This window comes from Anomaloglossus baeobatrachus, chromosome 5, assembly GCF_048569485.1.
Source record: "Anomaloglossus baeobatrachus isolate aAnoBae1 chromosome 5, aAnoBae1.hap1, whole genome shotgun sequence".
NCBI lineage: Eukaryota > Metazoa > Chordata > Amphibia > Anura > Aromobatidae > Anomaloglossus > Anomaloglossus baeobatrachus.
The window spans coordinates 68,260,571-68,280,086 of record NC_134357.1 but is presented as its reverse complement, the minus strand read 5'-3'; the positions used below and the strand labels follow the sequence as shown (position 1 = coordinate 68,280,086).

Below are 19,516 nucleotides of genomic sequence, written 5' to 3'. Positions count from 1 at the left end.
AGACAAGTATTAAAAAAAAAAAAAAATTAAATAAATTATAAAAATAAATAAATTATAAATAAAGAATGAATAAATTAAATAAATAAATTATAAATAAAATAATTAAATTAGTTAAATTAAATAAATAAATTATACATTTAAAAAAAAAAAAAAAAAAAGCTCCCTTACATTAGTGCCAGCTTTTTTCTTCAGAATTAACACTTGGTGCTGTCCCGCGGCGGGATTGATGAGCATCTGAGGTACATTGGACAGCGTAGTGCTGTGGAAATTGGGCAGGAACATCTGGAGTCCGGCCGCCCCCCTTTTATTCTCCACAATCTGGCAAGCACCATTACGTGGGATTGCGGGGTGGAATAAGCGCCCTGGGGGGGGTCACGTGATGTCACCAGGCAGCAGGTTTTCCGCCCTATTCTACATTCTGTATTTAAGTTATCATGACCGGCACTATAGGTGTACTGAGGAAATCATTCACCCGCCTTAATAGGCGCTATAGTAGCTGCCATTATTACCTCTTGTGGTCGGCATGCCGCAGTCGGTTTGCTTTTACTGTAAAGAACCCTTCTCATTTAACTGCGGTAGGTGGAAGTAATGTTCCAGTCCTGTATGGTGACCACACACGTTTTATGCATAAAAATGAGATCTCCTCCTCCATTCCTTGCAATAATCTAGTTGTCTCCTTGAACCGACTAATCTCAGAATGTTTACCCACCGCCTTTTGATAATAAAAAAAAAAAAAGGTTGAGCAGAACTGGATCCCAGATTTTAGATGTGGCCTGTCAAGTGATTTATAGGTGGGTTACATTATGTTGGGCGCACAGGATATCACCTCTCCTTGGTATACATTCTAACTTAGGGCTGTAGTTAACAAGGCGTAACCTGTGTTCGTCATTGATAACTTTATGGTAATAGCAAAGCGTATTTCTGTGCATTTTCGTGTTTGTTGGAGTTTCAGTTCAACAGACGGAAATGAACAGGTGAGATGCGAAAATTGTCAATTTTATGCAAGTGCATAATTATGCCCGCTAATATTTCCTGAGCAATTATGTCCACATAAATAGCCTCAAAAAAAAAAATACACAATTTTAGTTTAGGTCTCAGGTGTGTGCAACTGACCAGTGTTTTCCCATGTGTTAGTAGACAACAATCATTCTAATACTAGATTATAGAGGGTGTCAAGCAGCTTCATTATTTGAAGCACCTATTATGAAATTTAAAAAAAAAAAAAAGTTATGGAAAAGCCCCTCCTTTTGGGTTTGACTTTGTTTTGGAAGGTTTTGCCGCATGGAAATAGCGTTTATCGGCTATTACCCATCGTATGGAGGTTTATCTTTCGGCCCCTGTGGTTCCTTAGGTATGAACTTCAACTTTGCGGTTAAGGTCATTTCTATTGCTGTCATTGTTTCCAAGGCGCCTTTCATAGGCTTTCCAGTGAAGGACTAAGCGGCAGGATCACGTTACCCGGTATCGGTACATTGGTCCAACCCTAGCTGCGGTAAGTTTAAATTTTATTTTCCGCTACATGGAATCAGGCACCTGAAAAGGAGGAACTGATTGGCAGCTGAATTTTCTTTAAGCTTCAACGGCTACATTCGCTTCAAGAGCAGTAACGGTTGAATCGATAGGGGGTGTATTTAACAGCAGCAGGTATGGCTGTTTGGGTTTGTTTTCAACACAACGTTAAAAAAAAAAAAAAAAAAACTGTCTAACCACCTGTTTACAACTTTCCTTTTCAGTAGTGGGCTGTTTAGGCTTTTCGGTTTTAGAATGTGCATAAGTTAACGAAAGGTTAAAGTCATACCAGGTATCCAGTTGCCGTGATAGTATGGTTTACTCCCTATTGATTTTCCAATTCCAGGTATCCTCCTTAACTCCGTCCGCTGGCAGGTCCAAAGGGTTTTGATTCTTTAAATTCGTAATGGTACTCCCATCGAAAGGAGGCCGAGGACCCGGCCTCTCGTTACAACACAGATATGATGGGCTTATAGTAGGGTATGCAGTGAGTGGGGTTTACCAGGCGCGTGAAAAGCATGATGATTTTCAAGCGATCCCTTGCTAGTGTATAACCGGCAGTATTTGGTGATTCTACTTCACTAACGGGTACCATTTTTTCCTGTTATGAGCAAACTGGTATGGGGTTTTTTGCCCTGAAATTTTTTCAGTTGGGGAAATGGACCTGCGTGACCAAGGCCAAGTGGGACCCACGGTATGAAATGGGTAGTGGTTTAGCGGCAGGTGGGTGGATGTCAGGAGGCCTAATACTCCTGGCCGTTTTTTGATCTTATAAGGTATCGGGCCGGGTGGTTACGTCCATTGTGGTCTTGATCTTAAAGCTTAGTCACACAGGTTGAAGAAAGGCCTAGGTCTATCTAGCCAAGCCTGTCTTTCCTCACAGTTTTGGGATCTTTTTCCCCACCTCTGGTTGGTATGCCTAAGGTGTTAGTGATAGCCCTCAGATGAACAGGGATGACGGGGAGCAATTTTTAACCATGAAGATTTTTTCCCATATTTGGCGGGCAATTTTATGGCGGTGAATTGGTGATGGTTGTTATTGTGGGTGCGTTAGTTGCAGTACCTGGGTTGTAAACACCCCTCCCCCCCCAGAACTGGGATGTTGCTGAAGCTTTGGGGCAAGTGTGTATGAGCGTGGTTCCAATGGGTTGTGTTTGGCAACGCAAATGCATTTTGAGGAACGTCCGTACTGAGTTTGTTTTATAAACCGTCACTAGTAGAAGGGCAGGAGGCTACTGACTGTCATATAGGTTAGCGTAACATTACATACGTTTCAGATTTGTGTATTATAAAAAAAAAAAAAAAAACGCGAGTTCTTGCCAAATCAACCCCAAGGGAAAGGGGGTCTGCTGTTTAAGAGAATTTTGATGGTTTAGAGAGTTTTTTCCTTTCTGACAATGTTTTCCTTTTCAGATGTAAGTCGGCCTCGGTTTCAAGCTTAGGTCATGCCCATACTTTTCGGGCAGCGGGAAAAGGTGATCCTCGCTCTGGCGGTTGGTCCGTGTTTTCTATTGGCCCGGATGTGCTTGGAGAAGTTGCCGGGAGCTGGTTGAGCTGAGTGTGCTACCTGAGGTGTTCAGGATTGTGGAGCCACCCTCCACAGTTGACTTGGCGACACAAGTAGATGTCACAGATTTGGTCTCCTGCAACCTAGCTGCGCTTCGCCTCGTACCCTCATCCGATCAGAGATGGTACAACTTTTCCTGTTATTTTCCTAATTTAAGATGGGCAAGGCAGAGGTGATTTTCAGCTCATATTTTAACGTATCCAAGGAAGGATGTGTTATGGGGCTGTCCTTGGTGCACGGGCAACCAGTGCCTACCTAAGCTGATCGTGTAAAATATATATATATATTAAAAAAAAAAAATTGGTGTGGTACCGCCAGCTGGAGGTTATTAATTTTGCTGTCCTTATTAGGGAGAGGGTGCATTTTCCATGATGCGGTTTTCGGATGGATTAATGGTGGGAATGTGTGAGAAGATGGCTCAGGTATTGTGGTTTTTGGGGGGGTCGCAGCTTGCTAGCGCTGTGCTGCTCCTTGGCGGAAGGGGTAGGAAAAGTGGTGGTGAAATACCCGCACCGGACGGCCGGTGGCGGAAAATTTCCCAAAACCCCATGGTATTGGCTGGTAATGCCTAATTTGAAAGCTGCGACCATAATTTATGCCAAAGTAAAAGATGAGAGTGTTTTTTCCCTATGCCTCTCCATAAGTGAAAAATAAAAGTAATTTAATTTATAAAGAACTGTGTGGTGTCTTTCTAGGGGGGAAAAGGTGGTGTTTGGGTCCTGGCAGTCGTCATGATTTTCCATGGCTTTTTGCACCTCCCATTCTTCATGTGATCAATACATTTCCCCAGTGTCATTTCTCAGAAATACACATCACTAAACTTATGGACTTATTTTAGATTAATTTCTGTGCCTATGGGGATTTGATGCATTGTTATCGACATCTGGTGAGAAATTCATGTCAATAGTGTCATTATTCTAGAGTATAAGGTTATGGTATTCTTCATATTTTTCAGCATGGGCAATGGCAAATTGTAGACGGGCTATTTTGTGCCTGGGCTTTAGGACATTCTTTGCTCATGAACGACAACCTTGCATGCCATTGCTCTGCAGTGTAGGCTGTATTGTGTCATGATAAACACTTGTCCTGGTTTGGCTTTCTACTTCTTAAGCTAAATGTAGTGAACTTGCATGTTGATTTTCTTCAACCATTCTCAGAAGATTCTCCTCCTTAGGTGATAACTTCTATGTTCAGTCTGGACATTTCAGTGAGAGGGTTGCAGTTATATGTTTGATATATTTACAGTATTCTGACAAATAAGTAATTCTTTGCTGATCTTCTTGTAGCCTACACTTTTTGTTGTGTAAAAAAAATATATATTCTTTCTCAGTTCTTGCAACATTACTCTTCCATGTGGTGCATTACTGACAACATGAAATGTGAAGGGGTTTGCTTTAAGTAATACCCCATTAAAGTAGTAGGCACATAATAATGAGAGCAATGTGGGCTTCTGTCTAGACCTAAAAGCCCTGGGAGGGTCCATGGCCAGATTGTCCTCATTATAATGATTTGTGCTCCACCATCAGCGATGCACATCTCTGACCATGAATATTTCCTAAAGCTCCACAGCTGACAATACATAATGGCATAAGAGCTTCCTTAAGGGGACTTTACACGCTGCAATATCGCTAACGATTTATCGTCGGGGGTCATGGTATTTGTGACGCACATCCAGCGTCGTTAGCAACATCGCAGCGTGTAACACGTACGAGCGACCTACAACGATCGCAAAAGTGGTAAAAATCGTTGGTTTTGGAGAGGTCGTCCAAACACCAAATATCGTTGTCTAGCGAGTAACGAGGTTGTTTGTCATTCCTGCGGCAGCACACATCGCTGTGTGTGACACCGCAGAAGCGATGAACATCTCCTTACCTGCCTCCACCGGAAATACGGAAGGAAGGAGGTGGGCGGGATGTTACGTCCCGTATGACGTGGCTGTGACGCCGCACGACCCACCCCCTTAGAAAGGAGGCGGATTGCCGGCCAGAGACACGTCGCCGAGCAAGTAAGTCCGTGTGACGGGGGTTAGTGATGTTGTGCGCCACGGGCAGCGATTTGCCCGTGACGCACAACCGCAACCGCAGCGTGTAAAGCCCCCTTTAGTCTGTTCTGTGGCATGACGATGCAATTACGTCAACAGCCAGTGCCGTCACCTCATCCGGCGCTATGATGACATCATGCCCAAATGTACACGCTGGTGACAAGAAAAAGTAGAATCACAGAAAGTTATATGGAGACATCTAAAAATCAATATAATATAGAAATGACAATACCATGCCTTCTAAGAAACACATAAACTGGATAACATGTGTGTCGATAACCTAAAATGCCCACCGTGGGGTGAGACACAAATTGTGCCAGATTAAAAAAATAAATAAAAAAATTATATATATATATATATATATATATATATATATATATATATATATGTAAACCAATTGGAATTAAGGGTATAATATTTTTAATAATGTTTTTAAAAATGTTTTTAAAATGGGTGAAGTGTAAAAACAATGTAGTTAGCAGTGTGTTGCCTTCATAGATTGAAACGTATAGGAAGTCCTTACAGCTATGACTAGCAGTGGCCTACACTACCAGGTTGAAGAAGGTAAATTTTGCACAGCTGAGGAGAATAGAAGGTGTCACGAACCACCGGGGGGGGTCACTCAGAAATCCCCCGCGCTGGCTACCAGTACGTCACAATCGGGGGGTAACAAGTGGGGGTCACCCCTCCTTTATACCTCCCGACCGACAGACAGAGCACGTGACGCGCTCTCTAGCGCCCCTCTTATAGTCAGGCCAATTATGGAATTGCCCGACAATAAGCAAGGAGGCCGCTATACTACTTATGCCGATTATTGAAGGGTCCCCGGTGAGAGTAGGGTATATATTCCCCCGACCTCCGCGGGCGGAATATATAAAATCTCCCCGAATCTCACTGGCCTCCCCACAATAATCCTTGGCACAAACTCGCTGCCACCAACCGCTTCACGGTAACTATTAGCCGAACACACAGACGTGGGATTCAAGATCGAGATAACAGAACAGCCCAAGATTAATTATATAATTTAATCGGCCTAAAGCCACACTAGAAACTACAATATATACAATAGGGAATCTACAGAATATACATATGTCAGAGTACAGTTACAATCAAAGCATGGGTTACAAACAGGCATACACAGTTCCAGCAGTTACCTTGTGCGTCTGGCCACAGGGGGGCGCCATAGACCAGGTTTCCAGGAACTCCCTCACAGGTCTTTCCCAACCAGGCCCCCCCGAGCAAAAGAACACTGGAAAATGGCCGAAGTAGGGTTATCAACCTGGGCAAATCCAGGTCCCCTCCTACCTTAGTGACCTCAGAGGGAGCACTGCTCCACCCCTGGCTGGAGTTATGGACAAAATCCACAACATGGAATATGGCCATAACTTGGCCTGGGAGCGTCGTAGGTGGACGCCGACGCTCTCATTGTGACAGCTATGAATTTAGCTACAGAACGAGAGGACTCAGGACTTGTCTACTAGTTCCCCATTGGCTGATATCACGCCTGGGGTATTTCCTCAGGTCCTGCTCCCATAAAAAGGGTGTGCCAGCATCGTCCGCATGCGGAGACACCATTTTTATGGTTGCCATATTTATCGGAAATATGGCTTGCGAGATATGAACCATTTTTTACTGGAGTCGTCCTGTCTGGATACTTCCAAGCTTGCTAACTAGATAGCAGCCCCTACTACAGGGTCACGGCAGGGAGTCATCCTGTGTCCATTGTTCCCACATCACCTAATCTCCATATCACAGGAGATGGCCATGGGATGTGTTGCTAGGATGTGACACCTTCACAGATGCTGGACATCTGAGAACAAGAAGGGAGGGGGCACTGCCATGGAGTGATGAGAGCGATTATGACTGGAAGTCATAATTCATCTTCATATCCCAGGGTTTGCCTCACACCTCCCCCCTTTTGAGGGCGCTAGGGGGCAGCACACTCCGGTGTTCCCCCGTGCGCCCGTCCGCGACCTCTCCTTGTCGGGACAGCCCGTCTGCGTTACCGTGGTCCCGGCCCCTTTTGTGGCGAATGGTGAAGTTGTATTGCTGGAGCGCAAGGCTCCATCGCAACAATCGCCCATTCGTCCCAGAGACAGTGTGTAACCAGCTGAGGGGATTGTGGTCCGTCTCCACGATGAAGTGGCGCCCGTATAGATAGGGTTGCAGACGCTGCAGGGCCCACACTATGGCCAGGCACTCCTTTTCCATCGTGGAATAGGCCACTTCCCGTGGTAACAGCTTCCTGCTCAGGTACAAGACTGGGTGCTCTTGGCTCGCAGAGTCCACCTGGCTGAGCACCGCACCGAGGCCGAAGTCACTGGCGTCGGTCTGTACTACAAACGGCCGCGTGAAGTCGGCTGCCTGTAGCACGGGCGGGCTGGACAGGGCGTCCTTTAGGGCCCGGAAGGCTGTCTCGCAGTCCATTGTCCAATCGACTGCAGAGGGCAGCCTCTTCTTGGTGAGGTCCGTCAAGGGCTTTGCCAGGCTACTATAGCATGGAACAAACCTCCTATAGTACCCAGCGGTCCCCAAGAAGGACATCACCTGCTTCTTGGTCCTGGGGGTGGGCCAGGATGCGATGGCTTCCACTTTCTCAGGCTCGGGCTTCAGTGTTCTCCCGCCTACCCGGTGACCGAGGTACTGGACCTCGCTCATGGCCAGCTGACACTTTCCCGGCTTGATGGTCAAACCTGCCTGGTGGATCCGCCTGAGCACCTGTGCTAGATGCTCTAGGTGGTCCTCCCAGGTGGGACTGAAGACGGCAATGTCATCCAGGTACGCGGCCGCGTACCCTTCAAGTCCCTTGAGCAGGGTGTTGACCATCCGCTGGAAAGTGGCAGGGGCATTCCTCATCCCGAATGGCATCACCGTGGACTCGTACAGTCCAAATGGGGTAATAAAGGCAGAGCGTTCCCTGGCCTTGCGAGTCAGGGGGATCTGCCAATATCCCCGGCTCAGATCCATGATGGTCAGGTACTGAGCCCCGGCCAACTGATCGAGCAGGTCATCGATGCGTGGCATTGGGTACGCATCGGCGACCGTGACAGCATTGAGCCCCCTGTAGTCCACGCAGAACCGAGTGGTTCGGTCCTTCTTAGGGACGAGGACTACAGGCGAGGCCCAAGCGCTGTTGGATGCCTGGATCACCCCCAGCTTCAGCATCTCGTCAATCTCCTGGCGCATGTGTTGCTGCACCTCCAGGGAGACCCGATATGCTGAACGCCGGATCGGGGGATGATCCCCAGTGTCCACGTGATGGACAGCCAAGTTAGTCCTTCCGGGCTGGTTGGTAAACAACCCCCGGAAGGGGTGTAGGGTGGCCCACAGCTGGGACCGTTGGTCCTCCAAGAGCTGGTGGCCAACCTCCACGTCCTCAATGGATCCGCCTGCCCTAACCTGGGCTAGCATATCCAAGAGGGTTTCCGCTTCTCCCTCCTCGGGCAGGTTGCACACGGGGAGCGCACATGCCTCCCGCTCATGATGTGCCTTCATCATGTTCACATGGAAGGGCTTCCGCCTTCCACGGGCAGGGTCCAGGGTGACCAGGTACGTCACAGGGTTGAGCTGCTGGTACACGAGGTATGGGCCTTCCCAGGCTGCCTGAAGCTTGTCCTGTGGTACGGGGACCAGTACCCACACCTTTTGACCCACTTGGTAGGTCCTCTCACAAGCGTTCTGGTCGTACCAACGCTTCTGATCGGCCTGGGCTTGAGCCATATTGTCGTGTACCATTTGCATCAAGGCCTGCATTTTGTCCCGGAAGCGCATGACATACTCGATAACCGACACTCCAGGGGTGGCCAAATCCCCTTCCCAAGCCTCTTTCACCAGAGCCAGGGGGCCCCGCACACGTCGCCCGTACAGGAGCTCAAACGGTGAGAATCCTGTTGAGGCCTGTGGAACCTCCCGGTAAGCAAATAACAGGTGTGGGAGATACCGCTCCCAGTCACGCCCATGGGAGTCGACCAACATCTTAAGCATCTGCTTTAAGGTGCCATTAAACCGCTCGCACAGGCCATTAGTCTGTGGATGGTACGGGCTGGCCACCAGATGTCGCACCTGGACTTGCTTACAGAGGGCCTCCATCAGCTGGGACATGAATTGGGTCCCCCGGTCAGTGAGCATTTCCTGGGGAAAACCCACTCGGGAGAAAATCTCCAGCAATGCGGTGGCCACCTTGTCAGCCCGAATGGACGACAAGGCCACTGCTTCTGGGTACCGGGTGGCATAGTCCACTACCGTCAGTATGAAGCGTTTCCCGGAGCTGCTGGGGATGGCCAGCGGGCCGACCAGATCCACAGCCACCCTCCTGAAAGGCTCATCGATGATTGGCAGAGATACTAGTGGGGCTTTGGGGTGTGGCCCCGCCTTCCCCACTCTCTGACAGGTTTCACACGAACGGCAGTAGGCAGCCACATCGGCCCCCATTTTTGGCCAGTAGAAATGCTGGTTTAACCTGGCCTTGGTCTTAGCGATCCCTAGGTGTCCGGCCATCGGAATCTCATGTGCGATCCGCAACAACTCCATCCGGAACGGATAGGGTACCACCAACTGTCGGTCCCTGGGCCACGCCTCCGGTGAACCCTGCTGGACCGTGGCCCGGTACAGCCGTCCTTGGTCCCAGACCACTCGCTCCGGGTCCGAGTCCGAGGGAGGCTGTGCCGCCTGCTCCTTAAGAGCTTTCAGGCTGTCGTCAGCTTCTAACGCTGCCTGAAACCCCTGACTAGATGTGGCCAGAATCGACGAGACTGTCACATCTTCAGTCAGTACCCCGGGACCTGTGTCCTGGCCTCCACCTGACTCGGCTGCCACTTGGTCAGAAGGGGAAGAGCTATCGGACCTCCGGGAGGCCCCTTGGCTTCCAGCACTCCCACTGCGGGTGACAGCGGCCACAGCCGCTGCGACCGTGGGTCGTGCCTGCTCCTCCTCCGTTCCTGACCAAGTCGCCGGTTCAGGCAGACCTACCTGGCTTCCTGACACCCCGGTTGTGGGGGAACCATGCACCGAGATCTTACCTGGGAGCACTTCCGCTCCTGGACCGGCCCCAATCTCACCTGCCTGTTCCCCTCCTGCAGCAACAGAACCCCGCTGTGAAATCTCTGGGGACCCCACATTTGCTGTGGTAGCCCCCACCCCACACACTGGTCCTCCCCCTGCAGCACCCTGCTCTCTGCTTATCCCTGCAGAGGGCAACAGATCCCAGCTCACTGGCTGGTTACTTGTAGAGGCATTGTCACACCTTTCTCTGACCCCCTCCCCTGTCACAGCTGCAGCTGAGTGTGTGTCTATGGTGTCTATGCAAGCAGAAATATCAGAGTTCACTCCCTCCTCCCTTACATCATTCATAGATAACACATTAACATTGTTAGGAGTCATGTCAGTACGGGCTGAAGGTTCAGCCCTTGGGGGGGGCCCAAACTGGGAGGTTATCTGCCCCAAATCTGTCCCAAGTAGCACGTTTGCAGGGATCCGATCAGTTACCCCCACCTCCCTCACCCCTCGCCCTGCGCCCCAGTCCACATAAATGTCAGCAACAGGCAGCGCCGGGTCAATGCCTCCAATCCCGGAGACAGCGAGGGTTTTTCCAGGTATCAAGTCTTGGGGGGACACCATCTCAGGCCGCACCAGAGTCACCTCCGAGGCGCTGTCTCGCAGTCCTATGGTCACAGACCGGCCGACGGTGACAGGTTGGAAGCTGTCCAGGGACCTACCACCACCCCCACCCACACAATACACCTTGGGCGGCCCTTGGGACGGGGACGGAGCCGGGGCCTTGGGACGCTGAGGGCACATGGCCTTGAAGTGTCCAGGTAGGTTGCACTGGTGGCACCGTCTTGGTTCTGCCACGGGCCTGGAGAGGGGAGTTGAGGGGGACACCCCCTGCAGTCTAGGGGCAGGTGGGGCAGTCATAGAATTCATCTTACCCCCTCTCCAGGTGCTGCTGGTGGCTGCTCTCCTGGCCTCAGGAGCCCGATTGTTGGTGTAGTCATCGGCCAGGGCAGCTGTAGCCGTGGATCCCTTTGGCTTCTGGTCTCGGATGAACTGGCGGAGATCCTCAGGGCAGTTCCGGTCCGGTGGAAAGCTGCAGGCCTTGGGTCCAGTGGTCGGCAGCTCGGGCAAGTGCCCGCCGGTGGTCAGCCCAGGAGTCCTTTGGTCCCTTCTGCAGGGTCCGGAACTTCTTGCGGTAGGACTCCGGAGTGAGGTTGTACTGTTGGATCAGGGCCCGCTTGATGGTGTCGTAGCCCTGATCTGCCTCAGTAGGCAAGTCCCCAAGGATATCCAGGGCCTTACCCCTTAGACGGGGGGTCAGGTATTTGGCCCACTGATCCTTGTCCAGATGGTGCTGCAAGCAAGTCCGTTCAAAAGCAGTCAGGAAAGAGTCCAAGTCTCCATCCTTCTTCAGCACTGGGAAGTCCTCAACACGGACCTTTGGAAGTTTGGTGTCTTGAAGGTCACGTGTGGCTGATGAGGGCCGGAGCTGAGCTAGCTGCAGCTGGTGGTCACGGTCTGCCTGTTGCTGTCGCTCCGCAGCCTCACGCTCTGCCTGACGCTCTTCACGCGCTGCCTGCCGCTCTGCCCTGCGCTCTGCCAGGAGTTCCTTGTAGCCCTCCTGGTCTCCAGCCTGGAGAAGGGCCATAGCCATTTGAAGAAGGCTATCCGAGCCTCCCAGGCTCGGTGGAATGGCACGTGGTGATCTGCGGCCCGCTGCGGAGCCTGGTGATTCACTGTCCATTGCAGAGCGGAGGGCTGGCATCTGGCTCGTTGAGGACCCTTGGGTGAGCTGCTCCTCATCTTGTCCATAATTGCCAGGTTGTGCGCTGTCCTCTGCAGAACGGTTTTCTGGCGTCGAGCTCCTGGAGGACTCGTGGTCAACCTCCTCATTACTGTCCACAGCACCGTCCTCCCTCTCTTCGGCTCCTGCTTTAGCATTGGCCAGTTGCCTAGCTCTGCTCCTGGTGCCATCAGCCATTCTTGCAGACTTTTGGTCACTGACACAGAACTGACACCTGATGCCTCCACACACCTTACAGTATCTGCACTCTGACACTCTAGTGTTGAGCTAGTCTGAAGACCCCAGCAGCCACAGCTGCTGCAGGCAGTCTTTAGTGTCTGGGAGTATGGGTCTCACACTCACACACACTATTATCTCGATCCCACCGCTATGCCACCAATATGTCACGAACCACCGGGGGGGTCACTCAGAAATCCCCCGCGCTGGCTACCAGTACGTCACAATCGGGGGGTAACAAGTGGGGGTCACCCCTCCTTTATACCTCCCGACCGACAGACAGAGCACGTGACGCGCTCTCTAGCGCCCCTCTTATAGTCAGGCCAATTATGGAATTGCCCGACAATAAGCAAGGAGGCCGCTATACTACTTATGCCGATTATTGAAGGGTCCCCGGTGAGAGTAGGGTATATATTCCCCCGACCTCCGCGGGCGGAATATATAAAATCTCCCCGAATCTCACTGGCCTCCCCACAATAATCCTTGGCACAAACTCGCTGCCACCAACCGCTTCACGGTAACTATTAGCCGAACACACAGACGTGGGATTCAAGATCGAGATAACAGAACAGCCCAAGATTAATTATATAATTTAATCGGCCTAAAGCCACACTAGAAACTACAATATATACAATAGGGAATCTACAGAATATACATATGTCAGAGTACAGTTACAATCAAAGCATGGGTTACAAACAGGCATACACAGTTCCAGCAGTTACCTTGTGCGTCTGGCCACAGGGGGGCGCCATAGACCAGGTTTCCAGGAACTCCCTCACAGGTCTTTCCCAACCAGGCCCCCCGAGCAAAAGAACACTGGAAAATGGCCGAAGTAGGGTTATCAACCTGGGCAAATCCAGGTCCCCTCCTACCTTAGTGACCTCAGAGGGAGCACTGCTCCACCCCTGGCTGGAGTTATGGACAAAATCCACAACATGGAATATGGCCATAACTTGGCCTGGGAACGTCGTAGGCGGACGCCGACGCTCTCATTGTGACAGCTATGAATTTAGCTACAGAACGAGAGGACTCAGGACTTGTCTACTAGTTCCCCATTGGCTGATATCACGCCTGGGGTATTTCCCCAGGTCCTGCTCCCATAAAAAGGGTGTGCCAGCATCGTCCGCATGCGGAGACACCATTTTTATGGTTGCCATATTTATCGGAAATATGGCTTGCGAGATATGAACCATTTTTTACTGGAGTCGTCCTGTCTGGATACTTCCAAGCTTGCTAACTAGATAGCAGCCCCTACTACAGGGTCACGGCAGGGAGTCATCCTGTGTCCATTGTTCCCACATCACCTAATCTCCATATCACAGGAGATGGCCATGGGATGTGTTGCTAGGATGTGACACCTTCACAGATGCTGGACATCTGAGAACAAGAAGGGAGGGGGCACTGCCATGGAGTGATGAGAGCGATTATGACTGGAAGTCATAATTCATCTTCATATCCCAGGGTTTGCCTCACAGAAGGTGATTCAGAGGCTCCGCTAAGGGAGCACTTACAGTGCCCTACATAATCCTTCTTCCTCAGGGATTATCCCTTCGTAACGCATAGGAAGTTTGAGTCTGTCACGCCACCGTAGCATCTTCGTGACATCACACGCTGAGGTTTCCTGGAATCCCCCGCGCTTGTTTGAGGCAATGCTTCCAGCTGGAGCATCCTCATTCCCTGCAACGTGCACCAAGCAGATCAGATGCAGAATCCCTGATCTGCCCCGAATCTCCTTTTCCGAACTTCTTTCCAGACAGCCGTAGGTTAAGCATCAAAGACTTTACATTGACACTGTAAGTGCTCCATTAGGCTGGTTTCACACATCCGGTATTTCGCCGCTTTGCCGGATCCTTCACACTCCAGTACAGTGCAATACAGTACCCATTACATTCATTTTATTTCAATAAAATGAATGTAATGGGTGTGGGATAGAAGAGATTTTAATTAACAAAGGAAGGGGTGTGGGAGAGAGGAAATTACAATATAATGAATTGAGGGTTGGGGATGGGAGAGAGCAAATTATAATGAATTGGATGAAGGCATGTACAGTGTTGAGGCATGTAGGGTAACTAGTAATGAAATGGGGGAAAGAGTGCAGTGGCTAATTTATTTTAATTCTAATTAATGGGGGCACAGTGGTGGATTATCAATTTATATTTGTAATGTTGGGTTGCATAATTGCTAATTTTATATTAAAGCCTCGTACTTTTTTTTCACCACTGGAGTGGGGCTTTTAATCTAAGGTCTCTGCCCCTATTCTTATACTCACCCTCTGTCGTCTCCAACTTTTATCGATGCCGCTCCGGTCTTGTAGTACCATCTTGTAATGGCAACTTCTGACTGGTCAGAAGTCAGAAGTTACATTACAAGCTCTCAATACAAGTCTATTTGAGCCAGAACAAATTTCTTATAGACTTGCATTAAAATGTAACCTCTGACTCATACCATGAAACACTGGAGCAATCCAGCAGATCACAAACTGCCAGAAACTGACAGGAGCAACGGCAATAGAAGGTGAAATGGGTGAGTATAAAAGTCTGGTCAGGGAACTTACATCAGAAGTACCACTCGAGCATTGAAAAAAAAACCCGCTAGAGTGGTGCTTCAATGGTGAATGCATGTCTGTTTTCAGTGGCACAATATGTGGAGAATTTCTTATTCAGGAAACAAATGTGCACATGTATGTAACCTTTGATATTTTCATGGCGTGGTGATGAGTGTGGCAAACTCTGTAGTGACTAAATTCTGGTGTTAGGATGTTGACATGAAGGTTATACAAGGTGAGGATGAAAAAGGCTGTAACCAGATGAGACGTCAGTGGTAAGTTACTGTATGTGAATGTATATTTGGCATAGGGGTATGTCTACACGGACCAACCGGTGGCGCTAAACAACCAGCATTCGGTAAACCATTACCAATTGGAAATCGTTTACTGTAGACTGTTTATTTAAACAGGCTATTAAAGGAGGTGTCTGAAACTAAATTTTGCTTTCATTCTAAATCTCTATGTATTTAATGCCAATCTAATATTTTTTCTATTATACATTAACTAAAAATTCCCCATCCTTCCCTACATTATCAAGGAGTTTTATTTTTTTTCTACTACTTCCTCTTTGATGATGTTTCATTTGAGAATCCTAATGCATGCTGAGATACTCAAGCAAGACGTCATCATGGGGATAAGGCTGTGGTCACTGCAGAAGCCTCTGCTCCCTCCTGGAGGCGAAGTCTCAATAGTGACCTCCCTTTCAGCAGCAAGGCTAGTGCCCGCTCTACTGAGCATGTGTCGGTTATCAATTTCAATAGATGCTCAGTAGATTCCTGTCACTGTGCACTGTTCTTCTTAGTGCACAGTGTCAATGCTCTTTCCAGTTGGCTTTACTTAGTAGGGATGTCGCTTGAAGAGGAGGCACTGGTCTGTGATCACTTGTGCAAAGACTGTGCGCTTTGTTGCTGGCTAATCACTTCATGACAAGTTATACACCGGGTGCTGGGGAGGCCAACACTCTCTAATCTGCCTGGGGAATTGGCTACTCTTAATCCACTCTTCATTATAGTCACCTGATTGCTGGACACCTGTTTAATGAATAACATTGATCAATAAAGATTTTGTCCAAAGAGTACTGTTGGCTGTTCTTAAAGGGAACATCAATCATCAGGATTTTCGTATATAAGCTAAAGCCAGTGCTATACTGGCACTATCAGGCTGATTCTATACATACCTGTAGTGGTCAGCTCGGATGTTTAGGCTTTCAAATCCAAGAAAGTAAACTTTAAAAAATCATCAGTCATTTAATTGGCATTTGCAACGGAGCAGATAATCTCTGGGTGGGTATTCATATGGATTCCCGGCTACCTGCCTGTTGCTCCTCCCTCTCTCTGTTCTCAATGGTAAGTATTATACAAAATTATAAAAACGATTCACTTTGTTGAAGGACCTGTGTTAGGTCATACCCATGAGACCTGGTATCCAGCTTTGTTGGCTGAGACCCCGCCCCTTCTGGTCATTCTGGTCACATGGGTATGACCTCACACAGGTCCTTTAACAAAGTGAATTGTTTCATATATTTCAACAAGGCCATGGTATCAAATTAACTGCCCTCGGGTAATCATACTGTAATAATAATAACAATAAATACCCAGGGAAATATGCTCTCCAAGATAGAATACAAACAAAGAAGGGGGAATGGAGATTTAACTGTGTATAATAATAAATCTTTATTAACAAGTACAAAAACAATTATAAAAAATACAAGAGTTGGAGGAACGGACGGAAAATGAGCACTATGGCACTGATAAGGCAATAAAAATAAGAAGAAGCGGTCAGTTTTGTTCACGAAAGGGCTGTCAGGCTCCTCACCTCTGTCTTTGTGCACTGCTAGCCCTCTGCCAATCACTAGGTAAGACTATGCTGCAGTTTGTGAATGATTAGTGTATAGGATGCTTTTAATTGTCCCACATGAACACCATGTTTATGTTGTAAATTGGATTAACTGTTCAAACAGGATTAATTGTTATTATACTGGTGACCTCCTGTGGTAATTTCATTTAATTGCACCTTATATGCTCAGCTGCACTTTCTGTCATTACCTATTTAGATCATTAGTAATGTCCTTATGATTAAGTCTTTATATTTTTATTGACTAAGCAGTGCCATAGTGCTCATTTTCCGTCCCTTCCTCCAACTCTTGTATTTTTTATAATTGTTCTTGTACTTGTTAATAAAGATTTATTATTATACACACTTAAATCTCCATTCCCCCTTTTTTGTTTGTAAAGAGAATTGCTTGTATGATACTTACCATAGAGAACAGAGAGAAGAAGGAACAACAGGCAGGGGGGCAGGAATCCATATGAATACTCACCCAGTTATTATCTGCTGTGTTGCAAATGCCAATCAAGTAGCTCATGATTTTTTAAAGTTTACTTTCTTCGATTTGAAAGCCTAAACATTTGAGCTGCCCACTAATGGTATGTAGAGAATCAGCCTAATAGTGCCAGTATAGCACTGGATTTAGCTTATATACAAACATCCTGATGATTGGATCCCTTTAAAGCATTTTTGTGTGCTGATTTCGAATCTGCAGTAAGAATTTTCCTATCGGGCACCAATTTTCTATAATATTGCTTTATAAATGAATGTATCTTACATGGCACCATAAATTACTTAGCTTTTTTTGGTGCTGGGATTGTTAGAACATTGCACTGTTATTATGAAGTCCGTTTGTTTTCATACTTTCCAAAATTCACTAATCCTATAGATTTTCATTATATATTATATATATAGGAAGAAGAAAACGGCACTCACCAAATCGTTGCTGTGCAGGTTGCGGCTTTATTTCAAGCGCTGAGGTAACATGTGCGGAGGGGGCTGGTGGGGAGGGAGAGCACGCCGGACACGTCAGACGACGGCCGTTTCGCACTTACACAGTGCTTCAGCTGAAGCACTGTGTAAGTGCGAAACGGCCGTCGTCTGACGTGTCCGGCGTGCTCTCCCTCCCCACCAGCCCCCTCCGCACATGTTACCTCTGCGCTTGAAATAAAGCCGCAACCTGCACAGCAACGATTTGGTGAGTGCCGTTTTCTTCTTCCTATATTGGATAAAACCTTGTCTTCACGCACACGTGCACCCCGGATCAGCTTTGATTCATCCTATATGCTGTGGACTGTACCATATGGATATGGTTGTTGCTGAGTAGTGCCCTGTTTCCTCTTTTCTACTCTGAAATCTATAGATTTTCATGTTTTGGATTTTCACTGGTTAAATACTAAAAAGCTTTATTATCTCACTGTCTTTTGTGAATATCAGTTGTATTTGTATCACTAAGTTTTCTTTTACTTTAAACTGTTATTGCAATAATGTAATTTTAATTCTGCTTTTGTTCTTGTACTGTAGGACATTCTGTGAAACATGTTGCGCAGTTGTGTAAACTACCCCATCAACTTTTGCTATATTTGTGGGGAAGTGACTTAAAAATCAAAGAGAAGCATAATACATTTGGTGAAAAGTTATTTCTTATGTTTTCAGTGTAAAATTGGAGATCAAGACAAACTTTTGGCCCACCATATTTGCTGCTCGTCTTGTGTTGTACTTTTCACAAGTTGGCTCAATGGTAAACAACGGCACATGGCATTTGTTGTTCCAATGGTATGGAGGGAGCCAAAAGACCAATTTACATATTGCTAATACTGTATGACAAAGATTGCTGGAATAACAAGTAAAACAAGAAATTCAGTGAAATATCCAAACATTCCTTCAGGAATTGGGCCTTCTTCACATAGCTCGGAGCTGCCAGTCTCCAATCCACCAACATCTTTTGGACCTTGGATCCAGAAAAGATTCAAACGTTAATTTGGTTGATGAAGAAACTGATTGAGAAAATCCTGATTTTCTAAGCTATGAGTATGAGGTTCCTGAGAAACTAAACCAGGTTGATCTAAATGATTTAGTTTGTAATTTGAACCTATCAAAAAGTCAGGTGAAGCTTTTGGCCCAAAGGCTGGCACTTGCTGAAGCAGAGGACAATAATTTGTTCTTTCCACCATAAGCAGCAGGGGTCTGAACCCTTATTTTCAATGGAGGGGACCTAGTTTACTGCAACGACGCAAATGCATTCCCTGTTACATACAACAGGACAAGAGCACAGACCTCATGAATTGAAGTTTTTTATTGACTTTATTGACTTAAATCAATTTAAAAGCAATATTTCTGCATATAATTAGACTTACCAATGGTTGATTTCTTGTTAATAAGAATATTGTAGTCTAAACTTTAGATTTGCCCCTAAGACTTTCATTGGGGTGTACTCATTTTTGCAGTATGTTTTTGAATTGATTTCTTAGGAACACTACCGTATATTTTGGTTTATAAGACACACTGGGTTATAAGACGCACCCCAAATTTAGAGAAAAGAAAGGTAAAAAAAAACAATCCGGTGGTCTCTTACCAGGGGGGTGGCAGCAGTGGTGGAGGAGCGGGGTCACAGGAGGCAGGGGTGGTTGTGGAGCAGGGCAATGCTGCAGGCGGAGCAGGCAATAGGTGTCTCAGATGCTGTGAGGTAGGCAATATCCAGAAACTGTCAGCGTTGCGGTCTTCCAAGAAATGGCACCCAGAGTTGGTGCTTGCAAAGATTAAGCTATCAGCTCAATGACAAGCCAAGATATCATCTGCACAGGTGCCACCTCTAGGCGCCATTTTCCTTAAGTCCACTGCTGGGAGATCAGTAGGTCTGATGTGATGCATGCGCAGTGGAAATCATGAGCTGAGTGCTCCATCTGAGCACATGCCATCTCTAGGCACTGTTATTTGAACCCAGAACCACCAACATTTTCAGTATGCCCCTGCCTCACAGCCTGCCACCGCACATGCCCCAGCACAACCCGCCAC

The 19,516-nt window shown here is 47.6% G+C and overlaps 1 protein-coding gene across 1 annotated transcript in view; it reads right to left on the bottom strand.

The window, feature by feature from the left end:
- Positions 1–19,516, bottom strand: part of LOC142312631 (scavenger receptor cysteine-rich domain-containing protein DMBT1-like) — a 660,637-nt gene that overhangs the window by 593,546 nt on the left and 47,575 nt on the right. The gene's annotated exons all lie outside the window — the stretch shown is intronic.